The sequence below is a fragment of the Mustela nigripes genome, chromosome 3 (genome assembly GCF_022355385.1).
Source record: "Mustela nigripes isolate SB6536 chromosome 3, MUSNIG.SB6536, whole genome shotgun sequence".
Taxonomy (NCBI): Eukaryota; Metazoa; Chordata; class Mammalia; order Carnivora; family Mustelidae; genus Mustela; species Mustela nigripes.
In genome coordinates, this window is record NC_081559.1 from 24,598,857 (window position 1) to 24,619,718 (window position 20,862).

Sequence of the window (20,862 nt, forward strand, 5' to 3'; positions counted from 1 at the left end):
TATGAAGCAGTTCATCCTGTTTCATAGTTCATAACTCAGGAGAGGGAGTAGGGTAAATGCCAGGTATTTTGCTTTGGGCATAGAGAAAATTTTAGGTTTTAAACTAAATTATCAAAGAAATTATCAAAGAAATACAGAATTCAAACATTAATGCACTTAAGTTGAGGTAAGAAAGACTAGAAGATTTGAGACTTTTATTCTAGGTTTTTATTACCCTGAATCTTACTCTTATAGTAATTAGACAGAGGAGAACTTGGTTTATATGATTATGGGTTCCTTGTTGACCCTCATGGAATAGGGAGGTTGAAATGCGCTGATGATGCTGGTCACTCAAAATCAAAGTGATGCTACAGAGAAGATAATACAATGCCATAGACCCAGGACAGCATATCAGCAAAGCTAGTATTATGCTCTTCCTACTAGTCACGTACTACCAAAAAAATAAAGCTACCCTAGATAACAATTCACAAATGCCCCCTGCTGTCATTAATACATGCTTGAAAAAGTAGTTCTAGCTCTTAATTAAGCTGAGGTCAGTCTAATGCTGAATCCCCATGCCCTTCCTTAGGTTAGCAACTGCTCATTTCCTCTATCAACCACTTCTTTTTTTTTCTTTGTCCTGAATTTGCCATTATGTTAATTAACCTGCTAATCTTTGTCTTTATAGAATTATAATTAGTAAAAAGAGGTATCCTTTTATTTAAAGAAAAAAACAAAAGCAGTTCTGTTGTTTTTATAATAATTTCTGTGTTTTAATGTCTTCCAAAGGATGTAGGAAGAACACGTGATATTTTTTGCTGTAACAGTTTTACTATTTCTGATCATAGGAATCCACTGAGTTGAATATTCAACTGCACACCTGCCTTCCTTTTTTATTCTTATTCCTCTCATCCAACTGACCTCTGTCATAGTGACCATCTTTTCTGACTTAGAAGGTGGAAATAAATATATCCTGAAGTCCTAATCTATCTAATATATGTAAAGATATACAATTTAAGACTTTATATTTTTTAGAGGATTTTGTAGAAACTGGAAAAGATATAGGAAAGAACAATAAGATGATTTAATGATTGAGAAATAGTACCTATGAGGACAGACTCAAGGAGTGAGCATAATTTGTCCTGGAGAAGAGAAATCTCAAGGGAGACCTAACTGTCATAATGGTTAGTCTAAAGTGGAAGAGGACCTGTTATTTTTCATTTTCTCCAAAGACAGAAGGAAGAAAAAAATCAGCTACCTAATCAGTCTTTAAAAATAGGATTGACAAGTCTTTGACTCAAGATGTTTTTTTTGGTTTGTTTGTTTTTGTTTTTTTGTATTGTTGTTTTTTTGGTTTTTTTCCTAGAAGCAACTGTCTAAACAGGTCTTTGAGGATCCTCTCTTCCCTAGGTTTCCTTGGTTGGCTTTGTTTCACATTTATGGTAAATAAAATTGTGCTTATAGTTAACCTCATCTGGACATACTTAGAATACTCATAGAAGAAACCATATTAGACCATTGTGATCTAATATATATATCTAATAAGACCATATAGGACCAGAACACACAGGGTTTACACATGCACTACTAATCCTCCTAGTGACCCCACACCAAAGCTTAGAATATATCCAGAGTTAATGCCTACATCAAATGTCAGATCAACCACTACCAACTTATCACCTTTAATTTGATGTCACCCAAGATTATTCGACTTCTCTCCATGTGTCAGAGTAGAACTCTGTCTTCAAATGAAATCCTATTTATACAAAAACATCATATAATAAATGGACTTTAATTGTTTGATTAATTAATTAGTCACCCATTATATTCCTGAAACACATGTTAGGAGAACAAGATTAGTTAAGTTTTCCAGAATTTTGTTCATGACACACTATAGTTTCTATTCCTTTTTTGCCATTTCCAAGCAAACTTTTTTTCTTTTTTTAATAAGGGAAATGAACCTGAATTAGACTTGGTAGGAAGACAAACTCTGATTGTAATATTATAACATATTATCTTTTTTTATATGACACTAATTACTCACTTGTGCCCCAAAATTGAAGTCTAATCATTGTCAAAGAAAAGCATATTAAGGATCACTGAAGAAACTTTATGACCACCAATGATACTGGTACTTTTACTGAGAGAACAGACTGAGCTCCATCTTGCTTGCTCTCATTCTAAGCTTAGCCCAGAAAACAGAAACATATGACCGATGTGTAGAAAAGCAGGGATGGAGGTCAAGGGAGTTGATGTTTATCATGAGAGAATACAACTGGAATAATTCCCTAAATTCCCAACACATGGTAAGCTTTTTTCATTCTTTATAACAAGATTAATTTGCTTATTATAGTGTAAACTCTTCAAGTGTGCCACCAATTTCTTAGATTAAAAAAAAAGATAAAAATCTACCCTATGGATTCAGGGTGCAGGCAATAAATCTTAATTTGTAAACAGCCCTCTATAACATTTTCTACATTTCTGAAATCTTCATAAATGTTGAACATTTTTAGTTTGCATAAATGCTGATTTTCTTGGCTGCCAAATACTTTGCTTTTGCATAGTAACATCAATTTCTCTGCCTTCCTGAATTATAACTTGCCAAGAGCAAGAGGCTTTAAATATATAAAATAAAAGTTAAAGATGATAGAATCTACCACACCTGACCTTAAAATTCAATATTCAGCTAATAGAAAGTCTTCAATCTCAGATTGCTTAAGAACAAACAAAATAATAAACTTCGGGGGAAATGTGAACGATTGGGCACAGACAAAATAAGAGGAAAAAGAAGAAGGTACTTTTTATTTGGCAAGGACTGGGAGGAATTGACAAAGGAATTTATTGCTTTTTAAAATATGATTAAGCATTTGCTTCTCTGCAAGAGCTAGCAATCCAAATGCTTTCCTGAAAAATATGACATTTCCTGACTGTCCATCTTTCCCTCAGATTGTGTTACTTTGACCTGTCTTTCAGCTCAAGTCTTTTCTGTGTGAATTAATGAATATTTTTCATGGTTTTCTGTCTTTATAGTATAAAAAAGTAAAGTAGCACAGCATTTGCTTTAAAAAAAAAGTTCCAGTTTGGAGCATCATATAAATACTTTGAATATTTGGTTAGTGAAAATACATTTTATTGAAAAAATATTTGTTCATTAGAGCATCCAAATAACTAGTTGTATTTTTCACATTTGATCAGCCAGTACGTCAGTGAACTCCATGTTTTCACTGGGATTTATAGTCGTCGTCATTACTAATGGTTCTGAAGGAAAAGTCATTTTGTGAAAAATTGGAATAGACAGGAAGTAGCCACAGAATCTACCATACACACTAAGTGAGAAGTTTCCATGTTGTTTCTATGTAAACTGAAGGGCCTATTCAATATCTTAAATATTTAACTCCTTTTCCCTTAGCCTCTTCTAGTTTAATAGTGACACAAATAAGGCAAAAAATAGACAAGGCAAAAGAGAAAATGGAAAGGAAGAAGACAATGGGGGGTATGGGAAGAGCAGAAAAAAGAGAAGGAGGGGAATTTAGAGGTGCCTGGAAGCAAATGTGTGACACACGTAAGTGTTAATATCTCTAATATACAATGAGCTCCTTGAGATAAATGAGAGACAAACTATAGAGAAGGAAATGGGCAAAGAGTATAGAAAGGAAATTCACAGAAGAAAATGAAATGTGTAATACATATATGAAAATATGCTCAAACTCACAAGGACCAGGGACATAAGAATTATAAAGATGAGACACCAACATTGCACTGATAATAATTTGGAACTAATAATACCCCAAATCAGCAAAGATATTTTAAAAAGAGGTGAGAAGATGTCAAAACAACTTTTAAGGAGGTACTTTCCATCAAAAGTTTCATGAAACTTTGAAGTTAGCAATCTTTCCTCTTGTACTTTTTTTTAAATTTATTTATTTTCAGAAAAACAGTATTCATTATTTTTTCCCACACCCAGTGCTCCATGCAATCCATGCCCTCTATAATACCCACCACCTGGTACCCCAACCTCCCACCCCCCCACCACTTCAAACCCCTCAGATTGTTTTTCAGAGACCATAGTCTCTCATGGTTCACCTCCCCTTCCAATTTCCCCCAACTCCCTTCTCCTCTCTAACACCCCTTGTACTTTTCTCCACCTTCACCCACTACATTTTTACTACATTTTAAGAGCAAAATAGTGAGAGAAAACCTAATAGCCTTTATGGATTAATGAAATACATTGCAGCCTTTAAAAAGACCCTACTGACATTCTTTAAATGCTATATAAAATAAGCAGGGAATGTACAGTAAACTATATATTGTTTCATGCATAACATAGTAATTTGTGTCATATATAATACATACATTTTAAGTGATATACATTTAAAAGATTTGTAATTAATGTACAATTTTTTTTAAAGATTTTTATTTATTCATTTGACAGAGAGAGATCACAAGCAGGCAGAGAGGCAGGCAGAGAGAGAGGAGGAAGCAGGCTCCCCGCTGAGCAGAGAGCCCAATGTGTGCCTCCATCCCAGGACCCCGAGATCATGACCTGAGCTGAAGGCAGCGGCTTAACCCACTGAGCCACCCAGGCACCCCAATTAATGTACAATTTTAAGTAGATATTAAAATATTTATGTATATAGGAAAAGAACTAAGTAGATACACAATAGAGCATTAGTAATGATTTAAAGGGTGTTTTTAGGGAAAAGTGAGAAGGTAAAGTGGGGAAAGACAAGAGCTAATGTGTTTAAAACTAAGCTTTACAGACTGATCATAATAAAAACAACAGAAAAGTATACAAACAGCTCACAAAATACAAATGTTCAAAAAGTATTAAAAAGCTATTCAGCTTAATAAATCCGATTTTTTTTTTTTTTAAATTTGAAGTTCTGGAAGGTTCGCAGACCTGTGCCCCTGGGGATAAAAATATATGTTTATAAAAAATAAAAAATTAATTGAAGTTCTGGAAGAATACAGGCCAAATTTTTAACAGTGATCCAATGATCAGAACAAGAATAAAAGTGCAAAGGTAGGGGTGCCTGGGTGGCTCAGTGGGTTAAGCCGCTGCCTTCGGCTCAGGTCATGATCTCAGGGTCCTGGAATCGAGTCCCGCATCAGGCTCTCTGCTCAGCGGGGAGCCTGCTTCCTCCTTTCTCTCTCTCTCTGCCTGCCTCTCTGCCTACTTGTGATCTCTCTCTGTCAAATTAAAAAAAAAAAAAAAGGTGCAAAGGTAGAAGCAAAAAACTTTGATGTTTTATTTCATTAGTCTTTTTACTGAAGGAATTAAAAAAAAACTTTTATTTTCATAATTTTGGAGGGTGTATCAGACCATTAAATAAATGATAATTCTAATATTAATTAAACTCTTCCAGAGGAGAGACAAGAACAAAACTTTCTTTTCTTTTTTCTGGAATATCATATTGATACAAACTAAAGAATACAAACTAAGAAAATAATAAGTGGAGGGCAACTTTACTTATAATTAGTAATGGGGAATTAATAAGATATAAAATCCCCTATCAAAAACCCTTGGGTTGTGGATTTTACAAAGAGAATGGAGGTCATTTATTGTACAGCATAGTACATGGCCAGTGGGTCTAGGGCAGCAATCTTCAATCAATCACCTGGACATTTCTACAACAAGATATATAATAATCATATTGAGACTGAATAAATATAGAATCTCACACCATTTCAAATCAGGTTTTAATACCAACTGAGTTTTGTTATGGAAAAAATAAATGGGTTTTCAGACTGTGGGAATGGGCTTGCACACTTGTGTTAGCAAAGAGAATCTAGAAGATGATTAAAATAATTAAGCATCATGACCAAGTGGAGTTTACACAAAGAGTTCAGTATTAGGAAATACATTAATAACTTATTCTATTTCTAAGCTAGAGAGAAAGAGCATATTATTTCCATATATAAAGATATTAGACATAAATCATCAAAAACTAGTCACAAAAACTCTTGATATAATAAGACCAAGTAGATAATTTTTACATGATAAAATATATCTACCTCAGTCCAAAAAGACAGAATTGTGTTTAATAGGTAAATAGTAAAGGCATTCTCAATAAAGTCAGGAAAAAGACAAGGGTGCTCACTATTATTTAAAGTTTCAGATAGAGAATAGATATGAACTAGTTAATATAATTAGAAAAGAAAAAAATTTTGGAAGAAAAAATTGGGAAGGAGAAGATACAACTGTCACTATTTGTATGTGATATGATTGTATATTTGAAAAACACAAGAAAATAGACTGAAAACTACTAAGGACAATTTAGTAAGATAGGGTACAAAATGAATATACGGGCCTCTCCTTACACATGCGCGCACACACACACACACACACACACATACACACACACACACATGAAATATATGTATTACTAAAATAAAATTGTGGCACAGTTTATGATGCTGACATATCGATGAAATGTAATAAAGAGTTCATAGACTTAGAAACACATGAAAATCTGGTATACGGCAGATAAAGTAGTATTTGGAATACTATAATAAAGTAGTACTGGGAAAAAGATAATTTATAAAAGAAATGATGTTAGAACAACTGGGTATTTGTCTGAAAGAAATAATTTTAAATTTCCACCTTATCTCATAACTCAGGATATTTTTCAATTCAACAAAGATTAGAATATAAACTTAGTTTCCAAAATAGTGCAAGAAGAGAATCTGAACAATTTGATTTATAATCTTGAAGTGGCTATATTTTGAAAACAAACAAACGTCTCCACATAGCAAAAACAAAACAAAAACCATGGTAAAAATTTTTTTTAAATCTTAATTACAAATTATAATCATATCTTAAAGGGTTAATCTCACTCATACATAAAGATCTTTAGGAAACTGGTAGGGGAATATTACTCAGTCATCAGAAATGATGAATACCCAACATTTAAATCAACATGGACGGGACTGGAGGAGGTTATGCTGAGTGAAATAAGTCAAACAGAGAAAGTTAATTATCATATGGTTTCACTTACTTGTGGAAACTAAGAAATAGCATAGAGGACATTAGGAGAAGGAAGAAAAAAATGAAGGGGGGGAAATTGGAGGGGGAGACCAACCATGAGAGACGGTGGACCCCCAGAAACAAACTGAGGGTTTTAGAGGGGAGGGGGATGAGGGGATGGGTTGACCCAGTGATGGGTATTAAGGAAAGCACAGATTGCATGGAGCACTGGCTGTTACACATAAATAATGAATCTGAGAACACTACATCAAAGACTAATGACGTACTGTATGGTGACTAACATAATATAATAAATAATAATAATAATAATAATAAAAGAAAGAAAGAAATTGGTAGGGAAAAAGAAACCAATTGTGTTTTAAAAATGGGCAAAGAGGGGCTCCTGGGTGGTTCATTTGGTTAAGTAACTGCCTTTGGCTCAAGCCCCACATCAGGCTCCCTGCTCTCTCCTTCTCCCTCGGCTTCTGTGCTCCAGCTCTCTCTCTGTCAAATAAATAAATAAAATCTTTTTTTTAAATGGGCAAAGAATTTCAAAAGTCATTCCACAAAAAATGAAATTAAAAAGTTTCTAAAATATATGAAAAATTGCTCTAACCAATTTTAGGGAAAAAAAAAGGCAAATGAAAATTTGATATTTTTTTTTACTTACACATTGACACAAATCCTAAAACTTAATACCCACTTTATTGTTCCTACTGTGGTAAAACAAGCCAACTCTCCTATTGTTGGTGGATGTATAAATTGGCACATCCCCATGGAAGGAAATTAGAATATGCCAAAATTACAGTATATGTATATTTTACTCAGCAATTCTATTGCTTTTTACAGATGTTTGAAATGACAAGCAAGTACTAGTATTCATTTCTTATGTTGTATTTCAAGTTTTATAATAAAAAATAATTAGAAAATTTGTAGAAATATCTATAGAGTTAAATTTTCTTTTAACATGTTATTAGTTAACAAATTAAAAAAAGAACTTATTTCTTCCTTTAAGTAGTCATTGAGGTATTTGTGTTGGATTACAATTTAATTAGCTTCCATTTACCTTTCATTTATTTTTTCATCTCATATATTTTTAAAATTGTGATAATCTATTTAACATCAACAGGTTATAGGCTATTATTAAAAGAAAAAAATTAAAATAAATAACTATTAGTATTTGGAGGATATATATGCATACAGTTTAAAAATCAGAAAAAAATACTAAGAACTATTCAAAAACTAATAAGGTAATATACCAAATTTCTAAATGTGAAAACTCAAATTTGTTAGGTTGCTATTTCTATAATAATCAATTAAATGGAAATCTTATCAGATTTTTATGTGATGTAATTTTTTCTGTAAGTTGACAAAACTTGGAAAATTTAAGTACATGGAAAAGAATGTACTTAGTAAGGTTGGGCAATTCAATCTACCAGATATATTAAAATTATGTATAAAGGGCCACCTGGGTGGCTCAGTTGATTAAGCAACTACTGTCAGTTCAGGTCATTATCCTGGAGTCCCAGGATCCAGTCCCACATCCAGCTCCCTGCTTGGCAGAGAGTCTGCTTGTCCATCTGGCCTTTCCCCTCTCATGCTCTCTCTTATTCTCTCTCTCTCTCTCTCAAATAAATAACGAAAACCTTTAAAGATAAATAAATAAAGTATAAAGATATAATAATTTTAAACAATATAATACTGGAATAAAATAAACAGATAAATAAATTAGAAAATTAGAAATTAGCCTATAACATAGTATACAGTTAAGGTAACATCCAAATATATGGAGAAAGAATATATTAATTCTAAAAATATATTATAAAAATTAATCATCTTTTTAAGTTAAATTACATTTTCATCTCACCCATTATATAAAAGTAATTTTCAGTTGGATTAAAGATCTAAATGTAGGGGCACCTGGGTGGCTCAGTGGGTTAAAGCCTCTGCCTTCGGCTCAGGTCATGATATCAGGGTCCTGGAATCAAGCCCTGCATCGGGCTCTCTGCTCAGCAGGAAGCCTGCTTCCTCCTCTCTCTCTCTCTACCTGCCTCTCTGCCTACTTGTGATCTCTATCTGTCAAGTAAATAAATAAAATCTTAAAAATAAATAAATAAAAATTTAAAAAATCTAAATGTAAAAGAAAAAGATGATATCATAAAGGAGTTTTTAGAATACTATAAACTTTAACTTATTCTCAGGATAAGAATGGTCTTCCTAAACATAAAAGAAAAAACAAATCTATAACAGGAAAGATTTAAATGCAAATTAAGTAACATAATTTTTTTCCAAAAATTTCTTCATAAACTAAAAGAAGATAATATCCAGTTTGGAAAAGTTAAAATGCAACATTCCTGTGTCTTATGGTAAGAGTGTAAAATGATATATCACCCATGAAGGGCAAGGAAAGTGTTCAGGACTTTGATCCATCAATGTCACATTTAGAAAGTGATCAAAAAGAAATAATCAGATAAACACATATATAGAGAGAGATCACACAATCGTTTATAATAGCAGAATTTGGAAAACCTGAAACCTAAATATTCAACAATAAAGTGGTTGTTTAAAAAACTATAGTATATCTACATAAACTGACTACTAAGAAATATTACAAATAATATTATAGAAAAAAAATTAAGGACATTCCCCACAGACACAAAACACATGTTCAGAGTATATAATTAAATTAAACTATGGGCCAGAAATCATGCAAATATGACACTCTTTTTGTTGAGAAGGAAATATATCATACCTATAGTAAAAGACAGGAAGAAATACTTCAAAATGTTAATAGTACTTAACTCCATTGAGTAGGATAATAGAGGATTTCTACTTTCTACCCTTTGCTAACCTTTATTATTATTTTTTTTACATCTCCAACAACAAACATGTATTATCCCTGTGATTTACAATTACAGTTTAAAATAGAATATAGACAAATTCTTTAAAAAGATCATGTAATCCTTTCTCACTGTTTTCATAATTTAATAATAATTGATGTGTCACTTATTAGAAATGGAACTATGAATTTTTGTTATAAATTTGTAGACTATCAGTTAATTAGCTAATACTTCTACCATTTGACTTGCAACTCCTGCAACTATGAGATTCTTTATAAAGCATTTAGAAAACCTCATCACCCATTCTATGTGCCTACTAGGGGCAATTGCTAAAATAGTCACTTAATTATTAGGGCAGTTGCTAAAATATTTCATTTACATTTTCATGAAGCTATTTCACAATATCAGACTTTTAGGTCTAAAGTTGGATGCAAGACTTTCACCTTAATTTGATATTTTCTCACTTCCTCTTAGGTAGACAATTAGTAACAGGTGAAACATACATAAAACAAACACACGGAAGGTGAAACATTTTCTGACAACAGTACATATCCATTGGCTACAGCACCCCTGAAATAGTTCAGGATGAAAGAACAGCCTATGAAAGGCAGTTTTAAAGTCTGCATTTCACTGACTCCATAACTGAAGGTCAGAATTATCATATTGGTATAAAGTAGATGTCAAAACATAGTAATTATAAGTAGCTATTTTAATGAGTCACAAACAATAATTTCCTATTGCTTTCATAAAAATTCCTCCAAAATATGAAGGGGAATATTTATATTTATGTTGTCTTAAACCAACAGGATTCCCTCTTAATTCATCAGCAAATTAGATTTCAAAAACGTTATTTTACAATGTTGACATAATGAAAATTAATGCCACATGTATTCCCCGCTAATCAAATTTCTTCTTTAATTATCAGAGATACCCAGCCCTTCAGAAAGTGAAGGAAAGCAGGCCAACTCATTCAGAAACGTGAATTTTTTCTCTCTGTTTCCTCCTCATCATATAGGGAATGCTTAGCAGCTATTCTTTCTTGACATAAACATTTGGAATGTTGAGTCTGGTCATCCCACAAAGCACACACTTGTTCCCTTGAGAACAGAGCTGCATACACTCCATCAAGTGTCCTGGATATTGTTCAGGACGCCATTCCACAGGATGCCTGAGAGACTGAAGGAAGGGTAATGAACACACATGGACTGAATGTCTTGTTCCTGAACATTCATATAACCTCCAAGATAAGGCTCAAAGATGGTTGTTTGGAAGAGTTTTGGATATATCTTCCAGAACTGGCTGTGCATTTCTATTCTTAACTCCACCTTCTCTCATTCTTGAGCCTCTCTTCAATTATGTTTCTATAGAATATTGCTGACTTCTAGGATTGTATATAGTAATCTTTAATTAAGATACCTCTAAGAACCAGAGATGACAGGAAAAGGGCAATTGGGGTCATTGATGGGTTCCATGGAGTTGGATTTAATTCTGGGAGTAATTAAGTGGGGGTCGGGTCTCTCTAGGAATCCAAGGCATTTAGTCTTGCCAAGACTCGTGAGCTCCTAAAAATAATCTTATCTCTCTAAGGAAGGCTCATTGTTCACAGGAGAGCTTCACTGAGGGCAGAGTACAACTGGGGTGTGGAGCGAGCCAGCAGTCCACTATGAACCCTGAGCTCTTTCTCATATGACCTCATATGACCACATACCCACGTGGCTCTGAGAGGCATCCAGAGAAACCAATGGGTCACTGCTGTCTATGAAGGCACAAATTAAGGTACAGAATCTTGCTTCCTCCAAGCCTCCTCTCTGATACAGACACATTATGAAGTTGTCCTTCTTCCTCTCAAGTCTACATTGGCAGGTAGAAGCTCAAGCTTTTCAAAGAGGCCCAGAGGCTGTGTCCCACCACGCACACCATTTTGCTCCCCCCCACCCCCAGTGAGCATCAGTGTTGCCAAGTCAGATAAAAATAAAACATGGTTGCTATGCAAATAGTATCCTTTGACCTTTGAATTTGAACATCTTTGGAAGCATTTAGACAAGATGAACCTGGAGAGCCTCTGAGAAGGTTGGACTCTCTTTCTCAGAAGTTTCAGAGGCCTGGAACAAGAGTTTCTCACAGACTTATCCTTGAGGCATAGATTCCCAGATCCCTTTCTTACAGAAAAACCAAGCCCCCTGTGCTTTCTACATTCCTTGTCATTAGTGAAGAGGAGACCCAGAACTCCGGGTTGATCATCCTCCAGGCTCTCTTCCCCATATGGTTCTGGAGCTAGAAGGTAACACCCAAACCGCCCCTTTCCATTCCTGTTCCCTGCTTTTTCATTCTCCATCACACCCATCATCATCAGCATGGTATACATCTTATTTCTTAAGTTGCTTGTCCCCACCTCCCCACACAAGCATAAACTCCAGGCAGGAAATGATATTGGTTGTCTGCTCTTGTATCCCCACTAATTACAACATACTGAAGGTACACATATATGTTTTTGGATAAATAAATAAGCCCCCATATTGTGCCTTTGGAAGAGCTTGGATTAGATAAGAAATCTGGTTCTCTGAGTTATTTTAAACTCAGTTATTTTTGAAAAGTATTAATCTTCCATTTCATAGTTTTCCTATGGAGAGTCTGGGATGCTTTGCATGACAGGAAGGAAGGTGCTTCTCAGATTTTTGTCCTACTTTAAGTTTGCTTTAGTTTACCACCCAGATTAGTGGCACATATACTGATGAGAAGCACACTGATGTGATCTAGTAGAGACAGGTGGATTGCCAGGGGAAACTGAGTCCAGTTTGCTCATGAACTGCTTTATGATCTTGCCACGGATGCTGAAAGCCTCTTTTCCTTAAGAAGCAGCCGTATGTAACAAACGGGTCACTTTAGTGCAAAATTAATATAACACTTTAGCCAATATTATCCTTAATGATATGTTTTATCTAACAACAGGGATTGGACTTTTTAACAATTAAAGAAGCCATGAGCATTGACAGAATATGTGATTTGTCAGTATTTGGTTAAAAACTACTACTACTCAATGTAAAGACATAAAACAAATTCAGAAAATGCTACTTGATCCCAGGGGAAGAGGGAGAAAACCTAATTGCAGGGGATAATATTTAATTCTAGGAATCAGACTGTGCAACTGGAAAAGAAATCAGAAATAGGGCTTCAGCAGGGACAAAGGAAACTTGCTAAGCAATGTCTCTTCCAGCATGTAGGGACTGGGAGACTCTCCAAGGATCGCTGTGGCTGAGGCAGGAAGCCCTTGCATAAGACCTCTGATATTTAAATGGAGCTCTGAGCTGCTTCAAATCAGTCTATCAGAAATGTTAAACCTCTTTTGAAACATATTTATGGTTGGATGCCCCTCAATTGAGAAAAGGGAAATGGGAAGTTCCTGCATGCATACTTATTTTGCTTACAGGAGCCTCATTCGTACAAGGTGATGGCACTACGCAGCCATAAACGTGGCTGCTTGTCAGGCTGGATAGCCAGCCAACTCGGAGTCCTTCCTTCCTTTCACCCGTCACTTTTATGTGTTCTGCAGAAAGGTCCATAAAGCAACACACCTGTCTTCTGGAAGGCTAAGCACAGTTAGTTTCCAACATCATTAAATGACAAAACGGTCGGCAGTGTTGGATCCAAATCTTGAAAGCCTGCCTCGCTCCCAACTTTCCGTGTGAGGATTTTAAATAGGAGCAAGATGTAGCCCTAGGGCCTGATGTCACGTGATTAAGGTGTGGCATTCTTGGTGTTGGCTTGCTTCGACTCATCTGCTTTGATTTGATTTGGTGCTTTCTTTAAGAGTGGGGGACACATGAGAATGAAAAGCAGTGCAGGAGGAGAGTGGCAGTATGGACAAGAGCACACAAGCATTTCAAGCCAGAATTCCTGCAGGTTGATAGCAAAAAAACTTAATTGGATTCTGTTTTAGCTCCCAGTAAATGCAATACTTAGGTCCCTGAGCTTAGTGAAGCAATCAGCCCCCACTGCAATGCCATCTGAAATGCATCCCCCTTCCAGTCCGCCAAAGTCCATGTCCACATACACACACATTCATAAACACTTTCACGCTCACGATTTCTTTCACTGTTAAAAGTGATGTCACTAAAACTGTGAGGAAAATAGCTGGGAGAAACACCAGGTATTAATGACACCAATTAAGCTACATGTGTTTTCTTAGGCTTATCAGATGACTAAGTCATCAAACACAGGCCTAATGAGTTTAAATGTGGGGAAGAGTAAACCTTGGGTAACCGGGAGACAGTAGGAAGATGCTGGACTAGAGAGAGAATGCCTGGGTGCCGGATGGATAAGTGAGGGAACAATGAGTCCTAGGAGACTGAAATAGAAAGAGATGTCAGCTGATGGCAACTGCTGATGGAAGTACTTGTCTTTTTTCATATATTCTCTCAATGAGCGGTCTAATAATGATAATTCTTCTACTAAGAGTAATGCTAGCTTTTACTTTTTTAAATCCTCATACATGCTAGGTGCTTTCCAGATATTAACACATTTCCTCTTTACAATAATCTTATAAAGATAACAATAATGACTTCTAATTTGAAAAGGAGCCAACTGAGACTAAATTACCCTTGGACTCACAGCTGGGATCTGAACCCTATCCCATCCAACTTCAAAACCGGTAGTGTTTAAGCAGTAGTTTTCAAAGTAACAGCCCCTCTTCCCCCCAGGGCCACTGGCATCACCATTATCTAGAAACTAGTTAGAAATGCACATTTTTGAACCCATCTCCAAACTCCATAATCAGAAATTCTGGGAGTGGGAGTGGGACCTGGTATTCTGTATCTAGACAAGCCTTCCAGTGATTCTAAACATCAAAGCCTGAGACCCATTTATTTACATGTTCCCTGTCCCTTAGAGAGTCTGTTCTCTTACAAATGAAGGATGGGTGGAAAGAGGACAAAGCTTGAAATAATTACCAGCCATGTCATCGGAGATGAAGTTATACCAGGACAAGAAATACAAGGCTGAAAAGGAAGGCTAAGAACACAAAATACCCTGTAGTTAAAGCAAGGCCACTTAGGTTGGCAAAGATCTAGGAATGGTAAATCCCAATGCGTGCCAAGGCGGGTCCCCCAAGGATTAGAAGCGATATAGGTGGCAGATACTGGGGAGATGATACCCAGGTTAAGCTGTCAGGAATGAACAGGCCTAAATGTATTTCTTAATAACTAAGCCATGGTCTTTGAAAGCTAAGTTTAAATGATTTTTAAAGAATTCAAAAATCTGACTTCTTCTTTGCCGATTTGGATGCCTTTAATTTCCTTTTGTTGTCTGATTGCTGAGGCTAGGACCTCTAGTACTATGTTGAATAGCAGTGGTGATAATGGACATCCCTGCCGTGTTCCTGACCTTAGCGGAAAAGCTTTCAGTTTTTCTCCATTGAGAATGATATTTGCGGTGGGTTTTTCATAGATGGCTTTGATGATATTGAGGTATGTGCCCTCTATCCCTACACTTTGAAGAGTTTTGATCAGGAAGGGATGTTGTACTTTGTCAAATGCTTTTTCAGCATCTATTGAGAGTATCATATGGTTCTTGTTCTTACTTTTATTGATGTGTTGTATCACATTGACTGATTTGCGGATGTTGAACCAACCTTGCAGCCCTGGAATAAATCCCACTTGGTCGTGGTGAATAATCCTTTTAATGTACTGTTGAATCCTATTGGCTAGTATTTTGTTGAGTATTTTCGCATCTGTGTTCATCAAGGATATTGGTCTATAGCTCTCTTTTTTGGTGGGATCCTTGTCTGGTTTTGGGATCAAGGTGATGCTGGCCTCATAAAATGAGTTTGGAAGTTTTCCTTCCATTTCTATTTTTTGGAACAGTTTTAGGAGAATAGGAATTAGTTCTTCTTTAAATGTTTGGTAGAATTCCCCTGGGAAGCTGTCTGGCCCTGGGCTTTTGTTTGTTTGGAGATTTTTAATGACTGTTTCAATCTCCTTACTGGTTATGGGTCTGTTCAGGCTTTCTATTTCTTCCTGGTTCAGTTGTGGTAGTTTATATGTTTCTAGGAATGCATCCATTTCTTCCAGATTGTCAAATTTATTGCCGTAGAGTTGCTCATAGTATGTTCTTATAATAGTTTGTATTTCTTTGGTGTTAGTTGTGATCTCTCCTCTTTCATTCATGATTTTATTTATTTGGGTCCTTTCTCTTTTCTTTTTGATAAGTCGGGCCAGGGGTTTATCAATTTTATTAATTCTTTCAAAGAACCAGCTCCTACTTTCGTTGATTTGTTCTATTGTTTTTTTTGGTTTCTATTTCATTGATTTCTGCTCTGATCTTTATGATTTCTCTTCTCCTGCTAGGCTTAGGGTTTCTTTCTTGTTCTTTTTCCAGCTCCTTTAGGTGTAGGGTTAGATTGTGTACCTGAGACCTTTCTTGTTTCTTGAGAAAGGCTTGTACCGCTATATATTTTCCTCTCAGGACTGCCTTTGTTGTGTCCCACAGATTTTGAACCGTTGTATGTTCATTATCATTTTTTTCCATGATTTTTTTCAATTCTTCTTTAATTTCCCGGTTGACTCATTCATTCTTCAGAAGGATGCTGTTTAGTCTCCATGTATTTTGGTTCTTTTCAAACTTCCTTTTGTGGTTGAGTTCTAGCTTTAGAGCATTGTGGTCTGAAAATATGCAGGGAATGATCCCAATCTTTTGATACCGGTTGAGTCCTGATTTAGGACCAAGGATGTGATCTATTCTGGAGAATGTTCCATGTGCACTAGAGAAGAATGTGTATTCTGTTGCTTTGGGATGAAATGTTCTGAATATATCTGTGATGTCCATCTGGTCCAGTGTGTCGTTTAAGGCCTTTATTTCCTTGCTGATCTTTTGCTTGGATGATCTGTCCATTTCAGTGAGGGGAGTGTTAAAGTCCCCTACTATTATTGTATTATTGTTGATGTGTTTCTTTGATTTTGTTATTAATTGGTTTATATAGTTGGCTGCTCCCACGTTGGGGGCATAGATATTTAAAATTGTTAAATCTTCTTGTTGGACAGAACCTTTGAGTATGATATAGTGTCCTTCCTCATCTCTTATTATAGTCTTTGGCTTAAAATCTAATTGATCTGATATAAGGATTGCCACTCCTGCTTTCTTCTGATGTCCATTAGCATGGTAAATTCTTTTCCACCCCCTCACTTTAAATCTGGAGGTGTCTTCGGGCTTAAAATGAGTTTCTTGGAGGCAACATATAGATGGGTTTTGTTTTTTTATCCATTCTGATACCCTGTGTCTTTTGACAGGGGCATTTAGCCCATTAACATTCAGGGTAACTATTGAGAGATATGAATTTAGTGCCATTGTTTTGTCTGTAAGGTGACTGTTACTGTATATGGTCTCTGTTCCTTTCTGATCTGCCACTTGTAGGCTCTCTCTTTGCTTAGAGGACCCCTTTCAAGATTTCCTGTAGAGCTGGTTTGGTGTTTGCAAATTCTTTCAGTTGTTGTTTGTCCTGGAAGCTTTTAATCTCTCCTTCTATTTTCAATGATAGCCTAGCTGGATATAGTATTCTGGGCTGCATGTTTTTCTCATTTAGTGCTCTGAAAATATCATGCCAGCTCTTTCTGGCCTGCCAGGTCTCTGTGGATAAGTCAGCTGCCAATCTAATATTTTTACCATTGTATGTTACAGACTTCGTTTCCCGGGCTGCTTTCAGGATTTTCTCTTTGTCACTGAGACTTGTAAATTTTACTATTAGGTGACGGGGTGTGGGCCTATTCTTATTGATTTTGAGGGGCGTTCTCTGAACCTCCTGAATTTTGATGCTCGTTCCCTTTGCCATATTGGGGAAATTCTCCCCAATAATTCTCTCTAGTATACCTTCTGCTCCTCTCTCTCTTTCTTCTTCTTCTGGAATCCCAATTATTCTAATGTTGTTTCGTCTTATGGTGTCACTTATGAAGTCAAATTATCACTCTTCGCAGATGATATGATACTATATGTGGAAAACCCAAAAGACTCCACTCCAAAACTGCTAGAACTTATACAGGAATTCAGTAAAGTGTCAGGATATAAAATCAATGCACAGAAATCAGTTGCATTTCTCTACACCAACAGCAAGACAGAAGAAAGGGAAATTAAGGAGTCAATCCCATTTACAACTGCACCCAAAACTATAAGATACCTAGGAATAAACCTAACCAAAGAGACACAGAATCTATACTCAGAAAACTATAAAGTACTCGTGAAAGAAATTGAGGAAGACACAAAGAAATGGAAAAATGTTCCATGTTCCTGGATTGGAAGAATAAATATTGTGAAAATGTCTATGCTACCTAAAGCAATCTACACATTTAATGCAATTCCTATCAAAGTACCATCCATCTTTTTCAAAGAAATGGAACAAATAATTCTAAAATTTATATGGAACCAGGAAAGACCTCGAATAGCTAAAGGGATATTGAAAAAGAAAGCCAACATTGGTGGCATCACAATCCCGGACTTCAAGCTCTATTACAAAGCTGTCATCATCAAGACAGCATGGTACTGGCACAAAAACAGACCCATAGATCAATGGAACAGAATAGAGAGCCCAGAAATAGACTCTCAACTCTATGGTCAACTAATCTTCGACAAAGCAGGAAAGAATGTCCAATGGAAAAAAGACAGCCTCTTCAATAAATGGTGCTGGGAAAATTGGACAGCCACATGCAGAAAAATGAAATTGGACCATTTCCTTACACCACACATGAAAATAGACTCAAAATGGATGAAGGACCTCAATGTGCGAAAGGAATCCATCAAAATCCTTGAGGAGTACACAGGCAGAAACCTCTTCGACCTCAGCCGCAGCAACATCTTCCTAGGAACAACGCAAAAGGCAAGGGAAGCAAGGGCAAAAATGAACTATTGGGATTTCATCAAGATCAAAAGCTTTTGCACAGCAAAGGAAACAGTTCACAAAATCAAAAGACAACTGACAGAATGGGAGAAGATATTTGCAAACGACATATCAGATAAAGGACTAGTGTCCAGAATCTATAAAGAACTTAGCAAACTCAACACCCAAAGAACAAATAACCCAATCAAGAAATGGGCAGAGGACATGAACAGACATTTCTGCAAAGAAGACATCCAGATGGCCAACAGACACATGAAAAAGTGCTCCATATCACTCGGCATCAGGGAAATACAAATCAAAACCACAATGCGATATCACCTCACACCAGTCAGAATGGCTAAAATCAACAAGTCAGGAAATGACAGATGCTGGCGAGGATGCGGAGAAAGGGGAACCCTCCTACTCTGTTGGTGGGAATGCAAGCTGGTGCAACCTCTCTGGAAAACAGCATGGAGGTTCCTCAAAATGTTGAAAATAGAACTGCCCTATGACCCAGCAACTGCACTATTGGGTATTTACCCTAAAGATACAAACGTAGTGATCCAAAGGGGCACGTGTACTTGAATGTTTATAGCAGCAATGTCCACAATAGCCAAACTATGGAAAGAACCTAGATGTCCATCAACAGATGAATGGATCAAGAAGATGTGGTATATATACACAATGGAATACTATGCAGCCATCAAAAGAAATGAAATCTTGCCATTTGCGACAACATGGATGGAACTAGAGCGTATCATGCTTAGCGAAATAAGTCAGGCGGAGAAAGACAACTATCATATGATCTCCCTGATATGAGGAAGTGGTGTTGCAACATGGGGGCTTAAATGGGTATGAGAAGAATAAATGAAAGAAGATGGGATTGGGAGGGAGACAAACCATAAGTGACTCTTAATCTCACAAAATAAACTGAGGGTTGCTGGTGGGAGGGGGTTTGGGAGAAGAGGGTGGGATTATGGACATTGGGGAGGGTATGTGCTTTGGTGAGTGCTGTGAAGTCTGTAAACCTGGTGATTCACAGACCTGTACCCCTGGGGATAAAAATATATGTTTATAAAAAATAAAAAATTATATTAAAAAAAAATAAAAAAATAAAAATTATCATAAAGCATAAAAAAAAAAGAATTCAAAAATCACCAGAGAAGGCAGAACAAGGAAAGGAAAACCCAGACATGAACACAGCTCCTAATAATCCATTCTTCATTCATCATGTTTGCCTTTACCGATCTATATGAAGTGATTGTTTCAACTGAATTATTCTATCTGTAGTTAGGCTATGGTAACTATTCACATTTTATAAACCATAATTATATTTAAGACAATTTCATCTTTTTAAACAGGTATATTGGAGTCTAATTGACATGAAATTCACTCTACACTTTCACAATGTACAGTTTGCTGTTTTGACATATGCACACCTACTGCCTACTTTAGTGTAGAAAGTGTCCACGTCTATCGTTCCCACAACTTTCCTAGTGTCCCTCTGTCCTTCCGTCCAGCCCTTCTCTGCCCTACCCCATCCCAGACCACCTATTTTCTGCTTTCAGTCATTATACATAAATTTGCATTTCATAGAACTTTGTACAAAGGGAATAATTCAGTATGTACTTTCTTTTGCTTGAATTCTTTCATTCAACACAATTATTCTGAAATTCATCCATGTTGTAGCATTTATCAATAGAAAATGATCAATATCATTTTCCTTTTTTATTGTTGAAAAGTACTCCATGACAGAGCTATACTACAGTATTATCTACCCATTCACTTCTTGATGAACATTTGGGTTGTTTCCAGTGTTTGACCATCATAAATGAAACTCCTTACACAATTTTGTGTGTGTGTGTGTGTGTGTGTGTGCCTGCCTATATATATAAGCACACACACTTTATATAGATTTATATATATTTACATAAATATTTAAATATTTATATATTGTATATTTATATATTATTTTATATAAATTTATATATTTACCTTCTATTGCTAAAATACCTATATGTAGACTGCTAGGTGGATAGAGTACATGAATATGCATTTATATGCATAAATAAGCATATAGTACATGCACATTTCACTTTTTTAATTCCATACTTTCAAATGGCTATATTATTTCAAATCCCCATCAAAAATTCATTGGTGCCAGTTCCTCAGCATCCTCACCAGTTCTTGGGATCATCAATCCTGTTTAATTTTAGATA

The 20,862-nt window shown here is 35.8% G+C and overlaps 1 protein-coding gene across 1 annotated transcript in view; it reads left to right on the plus strand.

The window, feature by feature from the left end:
* VWC2L (von Willebrand factor C domain containing 2 like) overlaps positions 1-20,862 on the plus strand; it is a 159,163-nt gene that overhangs the window by 24,158 nt on the left and 114,143 nt on the right. The window lies entirely within an intron of this gene.